We start from the raw sequence: 23,872 nt of genomic DNA, 5'->3' as shown, positions 1-23,872 counted from the left end.
ATTATCAGTAAATCAAGCCAAACCAAGACAGAAGAGAGCAAGCAGAGAGGTAGAAGGATCATGAAGATTAGGAGATGTGTTTCCAGAGGCATGGACCATCAACAGTACAACAAAGAAATCATGGAAAATTAGGACTGAAAAGAAAGATCACTGGATTTGGCTTAACCGACTGAGCCACCCAGGCGCCCCTATACAAGATCACTGGATTTGGGAACAAAACAAATGTATAAATGACATTTGAGAGAGTAGCAGAGTGATAAGGAAAAATTCTGTTTCCAAGAAATTGAGATATCAGTGAATAATGAGGCAGAAAAGACAGCTAGAGCAAACCACTCTCTTGAAGTCTGACCATAAAGAAAAAAAAAATGGTGAATGTCTGACAATGAAGAGAAAGAAAGGAAGGAAGGAAGGAAGGAAGGAAGGAAGGAAGGAAATGATGGTACAGTAGTTTGATAGGAATGGCAGGAGACAATTTTCTTAGGATAGAGAACAATTACATGAGTTACATGTCATTAGCAGGAGGAAAAGGATTAAGTGGACAAAAAAATAAAAGCACTGTTTTTAGAATAGGAAAGAACTAGAGAAAAAAATAAGCGCTGGTAAAAGGACAAAAAGAATAAATAAAATATGACTTATTCATTCACTAAATTTTTATAGAGTATCCATCATTAACTTCAAACTGGAGAACAAGAAACAGTCCTTCCAGAGGAAATAGAAGAATGCCACCCTAACACCCATTCCATCCTTCCTGTTGTATAGCAGCCAGTAATCTGGATAGAATTAACTAACACTAGCAAAAGGAGTTGTTAATCTTGAATGGACTGATAGTTAATCCTATCAGAAGGAAACCAGGACTTGATTTAATGGGAAAAGGGGCATTTCTGAATGGCAAGATACACTGAGGGGAGGTTTGAAACAGAAGCAGCCATTTTGCTACCAAGAAGCCAGCTTATTATGAAGCCAATATCAAAGAGGACAGAGCTAAGAGAATCACAAAAGAAAAATAATGAAGCTCTGATAAAACTACATATGAAACCCATCCTTTCTCTGGTATTTAAGTTACATGAGCCAATAAATCCCCTTCTTTGTTTAAGGCAATTTAAGTAGAACTTTTTGATAATTGCAAGGGACAGCATTCTAATTACAAATTAGATCCCACTATAGTCATTAAATTGTTGAAAAAATGTTGAATACAATAAGGCATGACTAGTGCAAACTCTGGACTGAATCCTTCCTACACTCTTCTGGCTTTAGATGTCCATGGTTCTAAACTTTCAAGGTAAGAACGCCCCTTCTTCGGTAGTCCTTTCTTGACCTTTCACCCATTGCTACCAAGCTGGTTTTCTCTTCATTAATTCTTGAATTTCCAGTCTGGGAACAGTAGGGTGCTTGCCCTCTCAGAAGTATCAGACTTCACTTCCTCTTCATGCTCAGAATCCAGTAAGAGGTGCCTATGACTTCAACCACAGGCACATAATAAGAGAATTGTTAGTCCTGGGGATATCCTTTCTGCAAATTGCTCAGTCCAGAATTTCCATCTCTTCCTCAGCCTGGCTGATTTGTCTTCCTTTAAAACTAGACTTATTAAGTACCTCCTCTGGGAAGTCACTGCAGGTCCTCTTCCTACCAGTCATTGGCCCTCAGATGCTGCCTCTTCAGGGTTCCTACAACACTTGGTACATGTCACCTCTAAGACACTAAGACATGTAAGGAGAGAACTAGGCACAATGTGATGTTGCTCCTACTGGGACAGGCACCACAGTTTATTCTATTTGTGTTTAAACAACATGGAGGAAGGAAATGAACATCACTTGTGATATGGAGGAATGGGTGTTGGATGCAAAGCAAGACACATGGCTTCCAGGCATGACAGGATTTCTCACAAGCTACAGGACCTGTGACTCCTACCTACAGACTACAAGTGTCTTCATCTATGAGGAATTCATCACTGGGTTGTTGTGAGGTTAAAAAACACAATGAATCTGAAAAATACTGTAGTCCTTTGAGAATGATACCTGTAAATATTTTTGATGGATAGCCAAAGGAGCTAAAGGATGCCTCCTTACTAGGAAATAACTGGAGACACAGGTAAGTGGAAAACTCATGAAGTGGCCTTTAAGCTGACCTTGAAGAACACATATGATTTAGGTATGCTTAAAAGGAAAAGGAGGGGGGGAAGGCAGCCAGGTAAAGAAAGTACTGTGACCAAGTGCAGAGGAACCAGCGTCAATTCGGCAGCAAATTTTATTGGGGGCTTATGTATCAAACATTGTTCTAAGTGCTAGGCATAGAACAATGAAATCAGGCAAAGTCCCTATCTTCAGAGGGTTAAAATTCTAATTTGGAAGAACAGAAAATAAACATAAATAAATATGCAAAATTATTTCTGATAGCACTAGGTGACATAAGGGTAATATGCTGTGGGGACTGCTGGGAGGTACTCGAAATAAGGCAGTAAAGCCATTCTGAAGTGATAACATTCTTCCATCTGAGAAGAAAGTAATGAGACAGAATGAGAATAAGGAAGAACATGCCAAAGGAAATAGCAAATGCACAGGCCCTGAGGCAGGAAAAGTTTGCCATATTTGAGGGAGATAAAATGGCCAGTGTGGCTACAGCAGAGTGGGCAAAGATAAAAACAATATGAGGTTAAGGCTAAGGTCATGTCTAAGGCACAGTGAGGGACCAACTTGGAGTGAAGTTGAAATAGCAAATGATCCTAGAAAACTAATTTGAGGCTAAGGATGCCTCAAAGATATTTGTCATAAAGTAGGATGACTTTGGGGGAAGTGCTGGGCACTTGATCTAGAACACCAAAGCAGCAAGGCAAAAAGACTGTTGGCATTGTTACTACAGAAGGTCTGAGGAGAAAGTCATCAGGCTCACCTTCCCTACTTAAAGAGGAAATGCAACCCAGAAGAGGAAAATAAGCCCTGGGGGTAGAGGGAGGTGAGAGTATAAGTCATAACTAATGTTCACCAATACTCTTCTCTTCTACTTCTGGATACACAGGAATAAAAATCTGTAACTTTAAGGACAAAGCACCTAATTGTTGCTGTTCACCCCTCCAATCCTGCCATGGTAATTGCCTGCTAATGTGGAGGAGGTGCCATGGACAACTGCACTGGAGAATGCTAAACCAACACCTGGAGGGAAGTACCATGAAGAACCCAGATCCACAGTACATTTGCAGAAGAGAAATAAACTCTGTTGTGTTAAGTCACTGAGACAGTTGGGGTTTGCTTGTTATGGCAGTATAACCTAACCTATAATGATTACTAAAGAACACAGACTTAATTTTTTTAAGGCTATATAGAGGAGCAGAGATGCTTACTCTGAGTGGGGAGAAGAGAATGTGAAATACTACTTAATGCCTTTGACAAATGGCATTTTTTGTCACAGTTCTCTGTCTTTCCCTACATCAGTGACTTCTATCAGATGTGCATCTTTGCAGTTCCTCCTCCTAATGGGATGGAGTATGTATTAGTCAACCTGGGCTACCATAACAAAATACCACAGACTGGGTGGCTTAAATAACAGAAATTTGTTTTCTCAATTTTGAAGGCTGGAAGTCCAAGATCAGGATGACAGATCCTAGTAAGAGCTCTCCTCCTGGCTTGCAATGGGCCACCTTCTTGCTGTGTCTTCACATGGGAAGGGCAGAGGAGGGAAAGAGCAGAAGGTAGGGGAGAGTGCAAGTGAGCTCCTGTCAACCAGCCAGCCCTCTGGTGCCTCTCCTTATAAGGGTACTAATCGCATTATGAGAGCACACCTTAAAGATCTCATCCAAACCTAATTATTTACCAAATGCCCCACCTCTGGGGCACCTGGGTGGCTCAGTCAGTTGAGCACCCAACTTCACCTCAGGTCATGATCTCCTAGTTCGTGAGTTCAAGCACACATTGAGCTCACTGCTGTCAGTGCAGAGCCACTTGATCCTCTGTCCACACCCCCTCCTCTTCCCCTCTCCTGCTGACTCTTTCTCTGTCTCTCTCTCTCAAAAACTAAACATTAAAAAAATTTTTACAAAGTCCCCATCTCCAAATACCATTACATTGGGATTAGGGCTTCAACACAAGAATTGGGGGCTGGGGAGGGCACACAATTAAGTCCATAGCAGCATATATTCTCCCCACCTTGATTTGTGGTTTGGCCATGTGACTTGCTCAAGCTAACAGAATGAGGCAGAGGTAACAGTATATGCCAGTTCTAAGGACACGCTTTATAAGTTCTGACATGTTTCCACATGCCCTCTGGCACCTCTGTCATGGGCATGAGAAAAGTATGCTCTGGCCAGATCACTCCACCAAGAAGGACAGAAACATGTAAAGTCTTACCAGCACAGCCAAATCATATTTCAACAACCTGCAATGAGAAGAGCCACCTAGCCACCAAGCCTAACCCCCCTGCTGACTGAGCTCAGTCTAAATGGGTAGATGCATGAATGATAAATGATTATGTTTTTAATACAACATACAAACCTGAGTTTGGGGGTAGCCTTGTTAGGAAGCATTACCGTGGTAATAGGTAACTGATGTAACACCTATACAATGTCCACAGAGCACATCTGGCTCCTTACGAAGAACCTTATGCTAACAAAGACACCAGGAAAATAACTGGACTTTCCTAACATTTTTCTTCAAATTCTTCTTTATTCACCTCTGCTGGTTCCTTATAATAGCTCCTAAATTCAATTCCAATACTGGTCAACAAGATCTGTGAAGACAACAGAGGAGACCAAAGAAAGAGGGGGAAAAATAGAATCAAAAAGTACTACAAAAAGTACTAATTTCAAGAAAGAAAATCAATACCAAACACCAAATGGAGAAGTCCTTGGGTCTGGCAAGGAAGAAGTTTCCAGTTCATCAGAAAGTCATGTTTGGACACTAGAGAGACAAATGCATGAGAACTGAGAAAAGAGTAATAAGTTGCACACAGACTGAGACAGGGAGTTTAGATAATTTAATTTAGAAGTTTAACGATGAAAAGAAGAAATAAATAGGACAACAACTAGTGGGACAGGAAATGGAACGCAACTCTTAATAGAGAAAACTGTGCTATATTAGTTTTCTATGGCTATGTACCAAATTACCACAAACTAATTATCTGTTCTGCAGGTCAAAAGTCCATGTGGGCTTAGCTGGATTCTCTGCTTAGGGTCTCCCAAGGACAAAATCCAGGTGTTGACCAGGCTGAGCTCTCAACTGGAAGCACTGGAGGAGGATCCATTTCCTTGCTAATTTGGATTATATCCAGCCATTCCCTTGCTGAATAGTAGCTGGAGGTTGCTCTCAACTCCTAGAGGCTGCTCTCCCACACTTGTACATATTCCCTCCATCTTCAAGCCAGGATCCTTCAAATGGATCCTTTTCATGTTTTGAATCTCTGGCTTCCCTTTCTACTATCAATTGAAAAACATTCTATTAAAGGGCTCATGTGACTATATTAGGCCTATCTAGATAATATCCTTATTTTAAGGTCAATTGATCAGTTACCTTAATTATATCTCAAAATCCCTTTTGCTATATAATGTAACAAACAAATAACATCCAGCATATGCACAGTCCTAGGGATTATGGAAGGAAATCTTAAGAGGTCATTTTAGGATTCTGCCTATCATATATACATATTTAAAGTTAGAAAAGGATCCAAAAGCTAAAAGATCTTGAAGATTTTAAACATCAGAATCCTGTATTATACGAATTACAATACTTAGGAAGGAAAGAAATCAAGGAAAAAGTACACTATCCTCACCATAGCAAAAAAGGACGATGCCTTTTCTTGGAGATTGAAAGAATGATAAAAGGGGCGAGTGGGATGCAAAGACAGCACTTATGCCAGCTATTTACTTTGCCAAATTTAGTATCATTTTAATTTAGATACAACGAGACATATTCTCATATTCTCGGTTCTTTGAAAAAGTTCTTCCAGATGGTTACACTTCCCTAGAGTGACAGCACCCAGTGTCGCCTTGCACATATTGGGAATTCAATTAAACACTGCTGACCATCTGATTGAGAATTCAGAGTCTGGAGTAGCTGACTCAATACAAACATATGGCTTAGTTCCCATCAAAGGAAAAATCAAGCCACTGTATTCCCGTCTCACACTGCACCTCCTTTGCAATGTGGTAGAAAACAGAAGTGAAGTAATAAAAATAGACCATGTAAGAAAGATTAGGGAACAGGCAAACTGTAGAATACAAAATTTTTCTAATTTTATCATAAAATCAGAATTCTTCAGCTAAGAATTAACACTAATACACTTCCTTCTTAATTCAGTTCAATCAAATCAATGCTTACTGAGAATTGCTTCTGTTCCCCATTTAAGATGAGGAAGACACAACCTGAACTCAAGTTGCTAAGGGATGGGGGCTAAGTGTTAAAAGTGAAGTAAAGGAAGGAAAACAATACTAAACCACTTTAATTTATAAAGAACCATACAAAGTATTTACAGATAAGGAAAACAAAGGTTCAGAAAGGTTATATACATTTTTTCAAAGTCACACAGCAAGTATATAAGTGGACTATAAATTCAAATTCAGATTGACCCCAAAACTCAATCTCTCCCAAAGGAAGGATTAAATTATCTTTGGTCGGCTACCTGGACAAGGGTTTAAAGTAAGGTGGAAAGAAACTATAACAGTTTCCTAGAGAAGCAGCTATTTCAGATGGAACTCGAAAAGATATATACACTTTTGAAAAGCTGAGAGGTAAAATAAGGAGAGTAATTCCAGAGGAAAGAGCATAAAGCATAGAAGCAAAAAATCTGGGTCAACATTTGGAGATGGTAAGTAGTTTGGATAATCTAAAGCACAAGCTCTTTATAATTTATATTTTATAAATATTAACTTGGACACTGATGTGAGGAGCAATATGGAAAATTACTCCATATTTACTCTACAGTTAACGGGGGGGGGGGGGAGGTCAAAAATAAACTTGAATTAGTAAAAGAAAATGATCCCTATTCCGCCTCCTTTTGCCCTTTAGTCATAAGGTTAACAACTACATCCCACAGCCCAAATCCAACCCAACATCGGGGTTTGTTCTTTTTGTTACATAAATTAACCCATTTGTTATAAGTAGCAATATTTCAAAGGGTGAAGCTTTTACTGGTCTTTTAATCCCTCCGGTCTTCTGATGGCAGATTTTACTGTGCAAGTAGACATGGTGTTGTAGGTCCAGGCACCACCAGCTACTGCTTTCATGCAGGAAGCAGTGTCAGATCCCCATAGCTCATCTTTTCATCTTGGTTTTGCCACAGAAGGAGCAAGTATACTAGGCATGCTGGCTTATTTCAATTTTCATCACCATTTTCATGACAGAAGCATTTACCAACGACTCCAACTTTCTTGGCTCATTTAGCCATGTTGCCACAAACTAGGACGGAGCCCAGAGAGTATGCACCATCTGTTTTCGTAAAGTTCTATTGGAACACAGCCATGTCCAGTCATTCATGAATTGTCAATTGACTGCTTTCGCCCTACAACAGCAAAAACCGTATGGCCCATAAAACCTAAAACATTTACTTTCTAGCCCTTAACTGAAAAAATACGCCATTTGCTCTAGTCCTATACCTCATAGGACTCTTTTAGTGATTTGCTCTGGTCTAAATAAAAAGCTTATATGGATATTTCTGGATTGTCCAACTTCCAATATTATAATTTTAATTCCCTTTGTAGTAATTGAAAATTTCACTCTCTTAAACCATTAGCCTTCCTCCCCACTCCCCCACAACACACTGTTCTCTCAATACATGCTTAAATCAGTACTCAGTGTTTATACCATTATGACAACATAAATATTCTTTACTCCTGAGCCAGATAATGAACTATGATTGTTTCCATACTTTAAAAATATCTTTCTGATATTTCTCTGCTTAGTTTTCCATTTACTTATCACTGTATTTTTCCCAGTCTAACACATTCGTCAATGGTTCATTTTTTCCAAATCTTCAAAAATACCAACCACTTCATTGTTCCTCCCAAAACCTTCTCATAATCCTCCATCTTTTTTCTCCAATCTGGATTGGGTGCTTTCTAAGCCTACTGAAGAACTATTCTCACGGAACCTCTTTTCTCTGTCCTCCTACATTAAATCCTTTGTTTTCTGCATCCTAGGTCTTTCTCTTTAACGATTTCCTCCCTTGTTTTATGCAAGTTTACCTTCCATCTTTCGTATGTTTCTATACAACATAAGACATGAATGTTTTAATCCTTCTGTGTCTTAGAATTTCTTTATTCTATACTACCTAATCAATAGTTTGGCTAAATAGAGAAATGTAAGCTTAGAGCAATTTTCTCTTACAATTTTAAAAGCACTGCAAGACTGTCTTCAATATTCTAGTGTTGCTGTTAAAAGTTTGATGTCATTATGATATCCATCATCTCTATATGATTTGTTTTTATATTTTCTTTTGTTTTATACAGCCTCCACAAAGCTTTCAGAATTTTATCTTAATCTATAATGTTCTTGAATTTCAGGCTTTGTGGTTTTTTCTCACTCCTTATGCTGAATACCTGGGGAAACATTTCAGTCTAGGGACTTGTATCCAATAGAACTAGAAAATTTTCTATAATATTTTTTAAGTTTTTTAATGTTTATTTTTGAGAGACAAAGCATGAGTGGGGGAAGTGCAGAGAGAGAGGGAGACACAGAATCTGAAGCAGGCTCCAGGCTCTGAGCTGTCAGCACAGAGCCCAATGCAGGAATCAAACTCATGGACCACGAGATCATGATTTGAGCCAAAGTCAGACACTTAACCAACTGAGCCACCCAGGTGCCCCTATAATATTTTTTGATAATTCCCTTCAGGTCTTTTTCTTGTGCTCTATCAGTTGTCCACTGCCAGAATAATGATGCATAACAAACCATCCTAAAACTCAATGGTTTAAAACAATAACCATTTACAATTGCCTGGATTCTACTAGTCAGTGAAGCAGTTCTGCTGATGTTAGCTGGGTTTGTTTAGGCAGTTCTTTCCGGTCCTGGCTGGGAATCACACACATATTTACAGTAGGCTGGCCAACAGCTGAATTAAAATGGCATTGGGTAAGACAGGCCTCTGTTCCATTAGGGTGGGTGGGTATTAAGTCACAAAGACCAACAGAAGAAAAGGTTTTAAGAAAGAAAAAAAAAAAGAAGAAAAGATAGCCAAAAATAGTAAATGATGCTGAGAAACACAGAAAGATGAAAATGGAGGTACCATATGATTTGGTTACTAGAAAGATAACAATGAAGTTTAAGAGAGATGCTTCAATAATATAAGAAACAAAAGTTAAAAGACTATGTAGTAAAGCAGTATGCATAGGTTCTCCTTTTTTTCAAACAATCTAGTGGTGAAAAAGAGGAGAAAAAACCTGAGATGAGCAAGCAGCAATATGGTAAGGTCAAGGAAAGGTTTGGGGCTTTTTCAGTTTCTTATTTAAGAAAAAGAGAAACCTGGGCAGGATTACAGAAAGAAAGTGACAAAGAATCTCGCCTTGACTAAACTCTATTCAGAATCTTCTGAACTTTCTTCTCAACTTGGCCCTAACTTTTGGACTTCCATGTTCATCTCTTCATTATCCAATTTTAGGAAGAATCCTGAACATCAGTTTAGCCACAATTCTTCATCCTCAATATCTGAACACCCTCAACATCTGACTGGGTTCCTCACCCTCTAACATCTCTCAGGTAATGTCTGATCACCCTGACTTCCATAAGCAAGACTTCTGTTAGGTCAGATTAACCAGAATTCCCCTTACCCCTGAGTTTCCTCTCAGTAGTTTTGCATTCACTGACCTCCATCCTAGTCCTTGGCTATAAATTCCTACTTTTCCTCATTGTATTTGGAATTGAGCCCAATTTCTTTTTCCAACTACAAAACCCCTTTGCAGTGGTCCCTACACATATATCTGTGGTCCTGAATAAAGTCTATCTTATTCTTCTTTAATAAGTGTCATGGAATGATTTTATACTTCTTTAACAAAAGATACAAGGAGAGAATAAAATTCAAATCAAGGGGAAAATTGAAGGGTAATTAACAAAGGCTTGGAAGAGAAAGGAAGGATATGTCATCATGAGCACAGATACAGAGACAGGTGTTAGTGGAAAAGGAGGAGCATTGAGGTGTCTGAGTAGCTCACTGGTTAAGCATCTAACTCTTGATTCAGGTCATGATCTCACAGCTCATGGACTCAAGTCCCACATCAGGCTTCCCACTGACAATGCAGAGCTGCTAGAGATTCTCTCTCCCTCTCTCTGTCCCTCCCCCTCACCCTTGCCTCTCAAAATGAATAAAACTTTAAAATAAAAAGGAGGAGCATTTATTAGAGGGCAGAAACAGAGGGAAAGAGAAAGAATAAAAACAGAAGTAAAGAAATGCATAAGGGAAAATTCTGAAATGCTCATGCCCAAATTTCCTCAATTTCAGTTAAATAAAAAACACTACCTGCTGAGACTGACTAGAGCAAGAATGGAAAGTGGAAAAGGTTTAGAACAGCTGCTCTGGTAAATGTAATAAGAAATATACAGAAGGATTGATCAACTGATTGATGCAACAGCAAAAGCAGATAGCCCAGGTAAATTCACCATTAATATGTGAAGACTCAAATGTAAGCAAAGTACTCTTTTAGAAATAGCAACTGTCCCCATAATGGCTACAATACTGGAAAGTTGCTCAGCAGATGTGAGGTAGGTAATGCCAGGTGATCAAAACAAAATACCCAAAATTAACAAAGCATGAATTTTCATTAATTAAAGGATTTACTTTATTTTCATTATTTTTTAATTTAAATTCAGGTTAGTTAACATACAGTGTAATAATGATTTCAGGAGTAGAATTTAGTGATTCATCACTTACATATAACACTCAGTGCTCATTCCAACATGTGTCCTCCTTAATGCCCCTCCTCCCTTTAGCTTTTCCCCCAACCCAACACCCCATTAGCAACCCTCAGTTTGTTCTCTGTATTTAAGAGTCTCACGGGGCATCTGGGTGGCTCAGTTGGTTAAGCGCTGGACTTCAGCTCAGGTCATGATCTCACAGTTTGTGGGTTTCAGTCCCACGTCAGGCTCTGTGCTGACAGCTCAGAACCTTGAGCCTGCTTTGGTTTCTGTGTGTGTCTCTCTTTCTGCCCCTCCCCCACTCATGCTCGTTCTCTCTCTCCCCCTCTCAAAAAATAAACAAAAAAAATTTAAGAGTCTCTTATGGTTTGTCTCCCTCTCTATTTTTATATTATTTTTGCTTCCCTTATGTTCATCTGTTTTGTATCTTAAATTCCACATCTGAATGAAATCGGATGATATTTGTCTTTGGCTGACATTTCGCTTAGCATAATACATTCTCCCATCTACATTGTTGCAAATAACATGATTTCATTCTTTTTGATCACTGAGTAAAATTCCAGTGTGTGTGTGTATGTGTGTATAGATATATATAGATATATACACATATCTTCTTTATCTGTTCACCTGTCGGTAGACATTTGAGCTCTTTCCACACTTTGGCTATTGTCAATAGTACTGCTATAAACATTGGGGTGCATGTGCCCCTTTGAATCAGCACTCATGTATCCTCTGGATAAATATCTCATAGTACAATTGCTGGGCTATAAAGTAGTTGTATTTTTAATTTTTGAGAAACCTCCATACCGTTTTAGAGTGGCTGCACCAGTTTGCATTCTCACTAGCTAGCAGTTGTAAAAGGTTCCTCTTCCTCCATATCCTCACCAACAACTGTTATTGCCTGAGTTGTTGACTTTAGCCATTCTGACAGGTGTGAGGTGGTATCTCATTGTGGATTTGATTTTTATTTCCCTGATGATGAGTGACACTGAGCATTTTTTCATGTGTCTATTAACCATCTGGATGTCTTCTTTGGAAAAGTGACTATTCATGTCTTTTGCCCATTTCTTAACTAGATTATTTGTTTTTTGGGTGTTGAGTTTCATAAGTTCTTTATACATTTTGGGTACTAACTCTTTATATGATATGACATTTGCAAATATCTTCTCTCATTCTGTTGGATGCCTTTTAGCTTTGCTAATTGTTTCCTTGGCTGTGCAGAAGCTTTTTACCTTGATGAGGTCCCAATAGTTCCTTTTTGCTTTTGTTTTCCTTGTCTCTATAGACATGTCAAGTCAGAAGTTGCTGTGGCTGAGGTCAAAAGAAGTTGTTGCCTGTTTTCTCCTCTAGGATTTTGATGGCTTCCTATCTTATGTTTAGGTTTCATTCCTTTTGAGTTTATTTTTGCGAATGGTGTAAGAAAGTGATCCAGGTTCATTATTCTATATGTCACTGTGCAGTTTTCCCAACACCATTTGCTAAAGACACTGTCTTTTTCCATTGGATATTCTTTCCTGCTTTATCAAAGACTAGTTGGCCATACATTTGTGGGTCCATTTCTGGGTTTTCTATTCTGTTCCATTGATCTGTGTGTCTATTCTTGTGCCAACACCATGCTGTCTTGATGATTACAGCTTTGTACTACAGCTCAAAGTCCAGAATTGTGATGCCTCCAGCTTTGGCTTTCTTATTCAGGATTGTTTTGGCTATTCTGAGTCTTTTCTGATTTCATACAAATTTTAGGATTGTTTTGTTCTAGCAGTGAAGACTGCTGGTGTTATTTTGATAGGTATTGCTAAAGGATTTCCTTTCCTATTTCACTTTCAAAAAAATGAAACAAATAGGCTATCAAAAGCTAATAAAAATAAATTCAATCCAGGAGCTTTATTAACACTCACTCCTGGCTCATCAAACCAAAATTCCAACCTAATAAACCTTCTAACTGACTTTCAAAGTTCTTCCCAAACTATGGCTAACTATAACAACTCCAATGTCCTTTCTCCAAATGCTATTTTTCCACTATAATCTAAAATAGCTCAGTGGTGGGGCACCTAGGTGGCTCAGTCAGTAAAGCGCCCCAGTCTTGATCTAGGCTCAGGTGATGATCTCACGGCTCATGAGTGCAGAGCCCACTTGGGATTCTCTCTGTCCTTCCCTCTTTGCTCCTCTCCCTCCTGTACACACATGCTAGCGCTCTCTCAAAATAAATAAATAAACTTTAAAAGATGAAATGAAATGAATAAAATAAAACAGTGCTCACTTTGGTAGCACATATATTAAAGTAAAATAAAATATAAAATATAAAATAAAATAATTCCAGGGTGCCTGGGGAGCTCAGTCAGCTGAGAGCCTGACTTCTGATTTTAGCTCAGGTTATGATCCCAGGGTTGTAGGATGGAGCCTCATGATGGGCTCCACTTAGCATGGAGTCTGCTTTAGATTTTCTCTCCCTCTACCCTTCTCCCCAGCTCGGGTTCTCTATCAATATAAATAAATAAAATAGTGCATATTTTCATGCATTTGCAAATGCAAAGGTTTTTTTCTTCTTGGTATTTATTTCATTCTTCCAACCTATGTTCTTGATTAAGTTACTTTTGATCCTTACTCCTTCTGGAATTCATACAAAAAGATGTAACATTTACAGAGTCACTTACAATTACTATTCCCCTTACCCCTTCTTCAGTCAACAGTGGCCACTTGATTCATACTCTTCTAAAACACTGGTTATCAACGAAAGGTGATTTTTGCTTATCAGGATACTCAATAATGTCTAAAGACTTTTTTTTTTTTTTGGCATCTAGTGAGTACAGGCCAAGGATGCAGCAATCCTACAATGCAAAAGACAGCCCTACCCCAGCCCCAACAAAAGAATTACAAGGCCCAAAATATCAGCAATGTGAAGATCGAGAAATTCAGCTTAAAAGTTACTTCACTCATATTTTAAGACCTACAAATAGCTCAACAATCAAGTAAAAACCTGCCTTAGTCTCAAACTCATTATTTCTTCTGCTCCCTGACCTACTATGTTCCCAGGCCCTTTGTCTGTCTAGACCATTAAGACTTAGCCTTTTGCCCAGCAACGCTATGATATACTGGTCCTCAGATCCTCAGGTACCTCCTGATATCCACCTAAGACACCTAAGATACTGTTGATTCCATCAGGTTACAAAACTTCCTGGCTTGCTCCTCATTATGGAAAATGGGGAAACTTTAATCCTTTGTTTTCTGGACCTGTATCTCTAGAGAGTCTGGTCCCCAACTCAAACTGACCAATTTTAACCATCTCTTGCTCCCTACACCTCAGGGTGACAACATGGTTTAACACTGCACATCAGAGCAATCTTTAAAAGGCCATCTCCTTGTCTAAATGTGAAGTCCTGGCATTGAATCTCATCTTTCTGTAGTCGCTTCCTTCTGTAGTCACCTTCTGTAGGGGTACTGCCTATCTCTAAAACAGTCACTTACAGGTTTTAAGAGTTCATTATATGGTCACTGAAGGAAAACATGAAACCCATAACCTGCAGGGCTGAGTTGCAAAGAACATACATTTAGACTGACTGAGTTCTGAGTTCTTTAATTCAGTCACCAAAATATGTATTGAAGTACTCTGTTAGGCACTGGAGGAGAGAGGGATTAAAAAAAACATGCTCCCTATACTTAAATAATTTACATCTTAGTATATAAGTCATATACATAAATAAATAACCAATCCATGCATAGACTGATTATGGTCAGATATAGTTTAAAAAGAAAAATCCTTTCTCAGAGCTGACAGAAATAATAGTCTTAAAATAAAAGTATACAGAGCGAATAAATGAGCAAATGAACAAGCAGATGGATAAGTGAGAAACCAAATACCAAACTAGTAAAACTTTTCTAAGTCTTCAGCAAGGTAATCAGTATATCATGTAAATGAGACTTTCATTATTCTACAACATCCCCTTTCATTTTCTTTAAATGTTATTCTCACTATAAATGCTAATTAGTTTAGCATATATAACAAATTAATCTGGTACTAGAATAATTCTGTAACACAATAAAAGTGTTTGTTTCTTAGCTTTACCGATAATGGAGGTTCTTATCAGATATAGCCCACCAGATTGATATTGGGTTAGAATGCACCACACAGCCTCTCCAGATGTTTATAGTGAGTATCCATCTAATTGGACAATGTCTATGCCTTATAGGTTATTAAAGTTTGCCATGTTTGACTGATGTATTCTCACAATCTTAAGAGAAACAGGAAGAGTTCCCAAGAAATGACATCATAACTATATTATATTCCCTCTCTCTCCAAAATTATAAAATTTCCAGTTACCAATCCAGCCAGTACAAATGATCCACCTGCTTGAACTGACTCTGCCTCTGTATCATACCTTGTTATTCATTATGATGACTGATTCATCCTGCAGCTGCACTGAGATATCTGAAGGTACAAAGGAGATTATCTCCATTCCTCATGAGATGGAGTCATACAGAAGTGGGTTTGAACCTGAGCTCCAACACGTGCTGTCTACATGACCTTTAGAAAATATTTAACCTCTTTATACTGATTTCATAGGTTTGCTAAAGAATTTATCAGAAGATAATAAATCTATATGTTCAGTGAATACCACCATTCCCTTTACTCTAATCTGATATAAATTTATCAAGCAAAATTATCTAACAACTCTTTTCCCTCATTTTGCTCAATTTTCTTTAGCTCTCTCTCCCTTATCATCTTCTCATTCATTCATTTATGTTCAAAGTTACTAAGAGCATGAACTTAACACTGCCTCTCCTAAAATCTCTCCCAGACATTTCTGGAATCCATACCAAAAAGTAGTTATGGTTCCAAATAGGCCTTTACCCTAAAAACACTGCTTGTCTTTGTTTTAAAGCATCTCCCCCATGCCCCATCTCTGATAATCTTCCAGCACTAAGGAGAGAACATTGGCTTTTAAGTCAGGCAATTCTATATTCCAAATCCAACTATGCTTACTTAGTCAAGTTCCTTACTTGTTCCAGCTACAAAATTTCTCTGGGTCTTAATGTCCTATAAACTAATTCAATGTCCTGTAAACTACAGCAGTGGGAACAGTGCCTAAGAGTAGGTGTTCTAACAAATGATTAAATTTTTCTTAGCCCTGGGGTTACTAATCAAACTTACCTCTCAGTCAACAATTGCTCTCAAAGATACAGTCTAGGGGTGCCTGGGTGGCTCAGTCAGTTGAGCGTCCAACTTCGGCTCAGGTAATGATTTCACAGTTCATGGGTTCGAGCCCCGCATCAGGTTCTGTGCTGAGCGTTCAGAGCCTGGAGCCTGTTTCAGATTCTGTGTCTCCCTATCTCTGCCCCTCTCCCACTTGTGCTCTGTCTCTTTCTGTCTCAAAAATAAATAAGCTATAAAAAATTTTTTAAAAGATACAGTCTAAAAAGCTATAGCATGCCCTGTTCCACAGCTATTCACTCTTTTGTCATTCAACAAATAATTTTCAGAATGCCTTATATGTTCGAGGCATAAAATAGTAACATTTGCACAGCATTTTAAAAGATAACGAAGCCAAAGATTCCAGAACTGAAGGACCTCAGGGACTAGAAGGAAGGCAAACATGAAAATAATTACAATAAAGTATTCTAAGGGCTTAAAATAGTGGTGGGTATAGGGATGCACAAAAGATAGAGATCAGGAAAGGCTTCCCAAAAGAGATGATTAGGCTGGAGTTGAGTCTAGAAGAATGAACAGGGCTTCACTGACCACACAAGGGGAAAATGTGTATTCCAAAGAGAGAAGTAGCAGAAAGTCCATGATGCCTATTCACAACTCCAAGTACAGGAATCAGGTATGGTTGGAGGAGGCTGCTACAGAGGACTGATGGGAAAAGAGGCATATAGGAAGGAGCCAAATCACAAAAGGCTTCAAATGATATTCCAAAGAGTTTGTAGTTTATTCTTTATGCACTAGAGAGCCACTGATTTCTAAGTCAGAGAGTAACAAGTTTCAGAACAATTCCTCTGATGGCAGAGGAATGAATGGGTTAGAAGGGCTGATACTGACTGGATACAAGTGGGAAGGGAAAGAGTCAAGGATGGCTCTAGGGATTCTAGCTCAGAAAAATGGTGCACTGGAGTTCCACTAACACAAAGGAGTCATGTAAGTGGCAGAGCAAAACTGTGGGTAAAAATAATGAACATTTCAAGTTTCATAACTCCATGAAAGAGAAGATGTTCAAAAAGCCACTCAGAATAACATGCTATAGGGGCGCTTGAGTGGCTCAGTCAGTTGAGCACTCGGCTTCAGCTCAGGTCATGATCTCATGGTTCCTGGGTTCAAGCCCTGCATCAGGCTCTGGGCTGACAGCTAGCTCAGAGCCTGGAGCCTTGCTTCAGATTCTGTGTCTCCCACTCTCTCCCTCTGACCCTCCCCTGCTCACGCTGTCTCTCTCTTTCAAAGATAAATAAAACATTAAAAAAAATTTTTTTAAAGAATAACATGTCTATAGTACAGGAGACAGGATTAAATTAGACATATAGATTTAGGATATATATTTGGGAGTAACAATTTTTAAAACCAAGGAACATATTTTAATAGAAATATACTTCCTTTAGACCCTTCCGCCAACTTCAACTGAAAAGATTACAAATTTAAAACCTTAAATTACCATCTATTGCACATATATTAAATTTTAACATAAAAATGAAAAGATGTCAACATATTTAATGAAAACAATAAATTCTTCCCAAAGTAAGTATTTTATATTCATTTATTACTTTTCTTAAGCAATTTACAAACTAATAGGGACCCTCTCCCTACCTATAAAATTAACATATTTCCAAAATAATGTTTTCATGGAAAAAAATACAGCATGCTTCATCTTCTGAATAAATAAGCTGGTTTAATTTCCTGAGTAAATATTACTCATACTTGACACTGAACAAGTCCAAACTCACTGAAGGAGTTAAGAAATGTCTAAATTCCCAGGAGCAATAAACTTCACCAGAAAATCTAGTCAAGAGCTTATTACAAAGGACTAAAAGTCAATGTCATACCAAAATTTTAAATAACATCATGCCTCCCTCTATTTAATAAATTATTTCAAAATCAGGTCACAATTGACAGACACACTATCTTGGGCAGACGGGAGAGAGTAGATAAGCAGAGAAAATTTCCTTTTCTCTACTGAAGCATGTCCACCAACTGTCATATTTGGAAAACAGCCAAAATGAGCACTTTATTTGCAAAAAGAACAGGAAACTCTTGAAATATTAGCAATAGGTATGGTATATAAATATGGGATGTAAAGGACGAAGGTTCATATTTATGCATATTTTGAAATAATGTTTCTAAGGCATAGATTAAAAGCATAAGTCCTTCCAAGGTAACAAGCTCTAAAAACCAAAGATAGAGCCCCTGAATCCCTGGGGTAAGTGTCACCCTTTTCTTCTAGGCTGTGACCATTTACCCTGAATAAGGTTCCCATATATATTTCCAAGACAGATATCTGGTCTCATAGATCTTTTACCTGAATTAGCCACAAAAATAGCCTTGAGAAAACCATGTTCAAACCATGTCTCTTTCTCATAACCTTATTTTCCTTGTATTCCCTAACTTTTCTATCCCCCCTTTGTCAAAGAGTATTTTCTAGTCTCCTGGCTACATGATTTACCGAGAGCTGACACAGCTGAGCAGCTGAAGGAGAACAGCTGAACTATTAAGAAAGGAAATCAGAAAGAGATGGAAGCTAGAAATGTTAACTAGAGAATAAACAGAAAAACCTTAGACTTCCTCTGAATCTGTATAAACTTGTAACTCTAGATGATGTTCTCAATTCAGGTGAGAGCCCACAGTCAAGTAAGGATCACCAAGAGTTTTCTAAATGGGTTTCTCACTAATCTAAAATAAATACATATTTAAGAAAAAAACAGAATGGTAGGGATCTGGTTAATGCTCAAAGCCAATAACCAGGGAGAAGAGAAGTGTAGGCATTCATCTTGAGTGACTTTACTATTGGAAACTTCCTGGCAGTTATAACATTGCTACCAAAGCCACTGTCACCTTTGATAAGGGGCCCAATCATATCACACCATATTTTGGCTCTTCTAAGATTTTGTCCCCATATTTCCCCCAACCATGAGGTTAGGTCCAAAGAGATTCAGCAGCCCCTAGGATATGCTACATGACTCTGTCCCCTGAGTCTTGCTCCCTGATCCCTTGTCCTTGATCTTTCCAACTCCTGGCAGTTCAACTTTTCCTTCATTCTATATGTATATGTTATATAATAATATATTTTTTCATATATGTATACATAGTATATGATATATATTTTTACAGTTCTATAAATTCCCATTTCCATGTAAAAAGCAAGCATACAAGACTTAAGAGGACAGTCATATTAGACATGGATCTTCCACCACTCCTTTCCACCACAGAAACAATATATGCAATGCATTACTGAGAAAATATGATCTGTCAATTCAAGAGTTTTGGAAGGATTCTGAAGGGTATGGGGAGCAGGGAAAACAGATACTCTGTGTGGTCTCTTGTTCTGTTAATGAATGTCACGAACTACAAAGTGTAAACTCAAGAATTCCTTAAAAATAGAAAGCCAAGATACAAAAAGAAATACTGTGAAAAGATCATACATTATTAGAGGTGTTACTGCTGGTAAGAAAAGGGTAAGAGGGTAAAAAAACAGTAAGAAAAATTATCTCTTTAGAACCCCAGATGTTACCTTGCACATTAAGTATGTTGTTTAAATCCAGGCCTATTTGGTTCCAAAACTGTAATCACCATTCTATTGAGCTTGTCTTCCCAGACCTCGAAAAGGAGAGCAGCAACTGATAATACTTCCTGCTGCTTATTTTTTCTTGAATTTGGCATAAGGAGCTGAATAGTCTTTTAGAGTATCAAACATAACTGCATGAATTATTTCTGCAGAGTTCCCAAAGTATATTTTTTTTCAAACTTTTTGCAAAAAAGGAGGGTATTGGTCAGCAATATCAAATGCTAACTAAAAGATATTTCTTTGCTTAGATTTGTTTGTAGGAATTATGGACTCCTTGCAAAAATTTAAAAGTCTGGGAAATGCCTAATATGAACTACTTACTGTCCTGGTTCATTTGGAGCAATAATCATTTATGAGACATATGCAAATTTACCATACTTTAAAATATAATTGGTCAACTTCCTGACCTATTTTTGTGACCTCTTAAAAATCATAGTGGCAATATCATATAACAAAAACCTACTTGCTGAAATCCTTATCGCTATCAAATTCTGCAAACTCAACTTCCTCGGTGCATGACAGTTCTTATCTCAGTGTTTTTATAACTCTTTTTTTGCATTATCATCATCTTACTAAAATTCTTGAGAATGCACTTGCTGACAATTATGATACTTTTAGCTAAACAGAGCAAAAAATACATAAAGATTTTCTCCCTCTCAGTCAATCTGGAGGCCTACTACATATCCATAACAATATATGTGAAAGAAAAGGCACATTTAAAAAAATGTAAAGTGTTGACCAGCCTATCAAACTATCATCATCTATCCTCTAAAATGCAGGAAGAAATAGAGGCCAGGAGATGTGCCACACAGTACTCAAGCTTTGGTCATAACCTCCATGTTAGCTAGAATTGTTAAGCGCCCCTAGTCCAATTTTCTTCCAACACAAGGGTATAGTATTGTTGACTTAGAGAGAGTCTTTTATGAACATCATCACCACAGATAAAAACAAGAGTATTACATTACTCTCCGGTCCCGCTTCTCCTACTCTTTTCTTCTTTTCCTTTCTTATTTCCCTTCTCTTCCTGAACAATTCAATCTCTAAAGCCATTAAGAAGGGCAGGGAAAGCTAATCATCCATACCAGAGGGAAAAGGGAAGCTGCAGTGGCCTAGAGTGAAGTGATGGAGCAGAAGTTAAGGGAGGAGATATCCAAAGTGGGGGCAGCTGAATATAGGGTGTCAATGCCCAAGTAAGTTGGAAAGGGCATCACTATGGGGAGGGGGTGGGTGCATGATGTGAGAGCGGTAGAGCTCCAGTAGGGTGAAGCTCCAGTGCGGTGGTGGCAGAAGGGAACATCCAGACGTAAGGTATCAAGAGTCCAAACAGGGTAAAAAGAGCATCTACCATCAAGGGAGACCCAACTCAAGGTATTAGACCCCAAGAAGGATAAAAAGGGTATCCCTCTGTAGATGCGAACTGGCATAAAGAGCCACAGCCTGTAAATAGCAAGAGGGTGTCAGTGTAGAACAGACTAATGAGGATGGCACAGTCTGAGTTAGGTACTGAAGACAGACTGGGGAGAGTATGGCAGTGGAGAGGGGGACTTATCACATAAGTATATCTACTAAAGAGAACAGAAACCAAGTTTTTCAGTATTGGAGCAGGAACTTACAAATATAGGAAGGGAGAAACCAAAATGAATCATGCCTATGGAGTTGGACTAGAGTTAGATTTATCATTGAAAACCTATGGTTTTCAATAAATATAAGTAGATATGGATATAAATTTGTGTATTTCTGTGTGTGAATATATTTTTTTTACTAATGACCATACTTAGTATCCAAATCTTAGCATCTAATTACCATTTTCCAATCTAAGAAACTATGGCTTCTTAGAGAAATGGCTGGTCCAGAACTAAGGCAGAAAAAGATGAGTCCTAGAACATTTTCCGATGCCAAAATCAAGGAAATGCTCAAAGAATGACTCAGAGAAGCTGGCCTTAAAGGGCTTACACTGGCTAAGTCTGGGGCAATTGAAGCATCAAAATTAACAATGACAATAGTAAGCTGAAATCCATGCAATATAATAGCAAACCATGAGTCCATACTTCAATACATAAATAAGTCTGATGAGGAACCGGATATTCAGATAGTTAAGTATACCTCCCCACAAAAAGTTATTACAAAAGGAAAAAGAGGGGCGCCTGGGTGGCTCAGTCGGTTAAGCCTCCAACTTCAGCTCAGGTCAGATCTCACGTTCGTGGGTTCGAGCCCCGCGTCAGGCTCTGTGCTGACAGCTAGCTCAGAGCCTGGAGCCCGCTTCCAGTTCTGTGTCTCTTTCTCTCTCTGACCCTCCCCCTCTATGCTCTGTCTCTCTCTGTATCAAAAATAAATAAAACATTAAAAAAAAAACTAAAAAAAAAAGGAAAAAGAGTAATTGTATATATAGAAAACTGACAGACACTATCATAAACAAGTGATTAAAGTAAATATCCTGAGCAACAGTAAAATCAAAATCACATGCCACCTGATAGGAGGCAACAAAAAGAACATAGCATCTTTCTGTGATATTCCTACCAAGATGAGCATAATGTGAATCTAATCATAAGAAAATACCAGACAAACCCAAATTGAGGGACATTTTACAAAATAACACGCCTATCGTCTTCAAAAAGTATCACAATCATAAAAGTCAAGGAAAGACTGACAAACTGTTCCACACCAACAAACATTAAGGAGGTGTGACAACAAAATGTAATGTGTGATTTTGAAATAGATTCCAATAAAGCACATTATTGAGACAACTGCCAAAACCTGAGTGGGGTCTAAGGGTGGAAGATAGCAATATTAATTTCCTGCTTATAGTGGCTGTATTATGGTTCAATAGGGAAATATCCTTGCTTTTAGAAAATACAAACTAAATGCAAACTAAAGTATCTGAAGGTAGCAGGGCATCAGGTTGACAACTTACTCTCCCATTGTTCGGGGAAAAAAGTTATTTGAACTATGTTCCAGTTTTTCCACAAGTATGTGATTATTTCAAAATCAAAATTATTTCAGTTTTAAAAAGAAAAATATTTGAGAGTATACAGTTGTAGTTCCAAACACTAAAAATCACTTAAACCGGGGTGCTGGGTGGCTCAGTTGGTTGTGTCCAACTGTGGCTCAGGTCATGATCATATGGTTTGTGAGTTCAGGCTCCATGTCAGGCTGTGTACTGACAACTCAGAGCCTGGAGCCTGCTTCAGATTCATGTCTCTGTCTCTTTCTGCCCCTCCCCCACTCTTACTCTCACACTCTCTCTCTCAAAAATGAATATTAAAAAAATTTTTTTAATTATTAAACCTGGGGTGTGTGGGTGGCTCAGCCGGTTAAGCAGCAGACTCTTGATTTCAGTTCAGGCCATGATCTCACAGTTCATGGGATCAAGCTCCTTGTTGGTCTCTGCACTGACTATACAGAGCCTGCTTGGGATTCACTCTCTCCCTCTCTCTCTCTCTGCCCCTCACCTGCATATGCCCCAAGTCTCACTCGCGCTATCTCTCTCTCTCTGTCAAAATAAATAAACATCCAAAAATAGAATTACTTTGGCACAAAAACAGACACATAGACCAATGGAATAGAATAGAGAACCCAGAACTGGGCCCACAAATGTATGGCCAATTAATTTTTGACAAAGCAGGAAAGAGTATCCAATGGAAAAAAGACTGCCTCTTTAGCACGTGGTGCTGGGAGAACTGGACAGCAACATGCAGAAGAATGAAACTAGATCACTTTCTTACACCACACACAAAAATTAACTCAAAATGGCTGAAGGACCTGAATGTGAGACAGGAAACCATCAAAACCCTCGAGGAGAAAATAGGAAACAACCTCCTTGACCTCAACCACAGCAATTTCCTACTCGACACATCCCCAAAGGCAAGGGAAATGAAAGCAAAAATGAACTATTGGGACCTCATCAAGATAAAAAGCTTCTGTACTGCAAAGGAAACAATCAAGAAAACTAACAGGCAACTGACAAAAGGGGAACAGATAGTGGCAAATGACATATCACATAAAGGGTTAGTATCCAACATCTACAAGGAACTCACCAAACTTCACACCTAAAAAACAAATAACCCAGTGAAGAAATGGGCAGAAGACATAAACAGACACTTCTCCAAAGAGGACATCCAGATGGCCTACAGGCACATGAAACGATGCTCAACAGCACTCAACGTCAGGGAAACACAAACCAAAACCACACTGAGATACCACCTCACGCCAGTCAGAGTGGCTAAAATGAACAAATCAAGAGACTGCAGATGCTGGCAAGGGTGTGAAGAGACAGGCACCCTC

General features: G+C 38.5%; 1 protein-coding gene, 1 long non-coding RNA gene and 1 pseudogene across 3 annotated transcripts in view; 1 reads left to right on the top strand and 2 right to left on the bottom strand.

The window, feature by feature from the left end:
• The window catches only part of ANKS1B (ankyrin repeat and sterile alpha motif domain containing 1B), a 1,093,013-nt gene that overhangs the window by 1,056,795 nt on the left and 12,346 nt on the right, over positions 1–23,872 (bottom strand). The window lies entirely within an intron of this gene.
• Positions 1,129–3,223, top strand: LOC115303794. Its single transcript, XR_003914243.1, has 3 exons — positions 1,129–1,279; positions 1,794–2,088; positions 3,013–3,223. It is a non-coding gene; the product is annotated as an uncharacterized LOC115303794 (long non-coding RNA).
• On the bottom strand, positions 7,109–7,368 carry LOC115303793 (annotated as a pseudogene).

This window comes from Suricata suricatta, chromosome 10, assembly GCF_006229205.1.
Source record: "Suricata suricatta isolate VVHF042 chromosome 10, meerkat_22Aug2017_6uvM2_HiC, whole genome shotgun sequence".
In the NCBI taxonomy this organism is placed as follows: Eukaryota; Metazoa; Chordata; class Mammalia; order Carnivora; family Herpestidae; genus Suricata; species Suricata suricatta.
The sequence above is the reverse complement of the archived record's forward strand: the minus strand, read 5'-3'. Positions and strand labels throughout refer to the sequence as shown.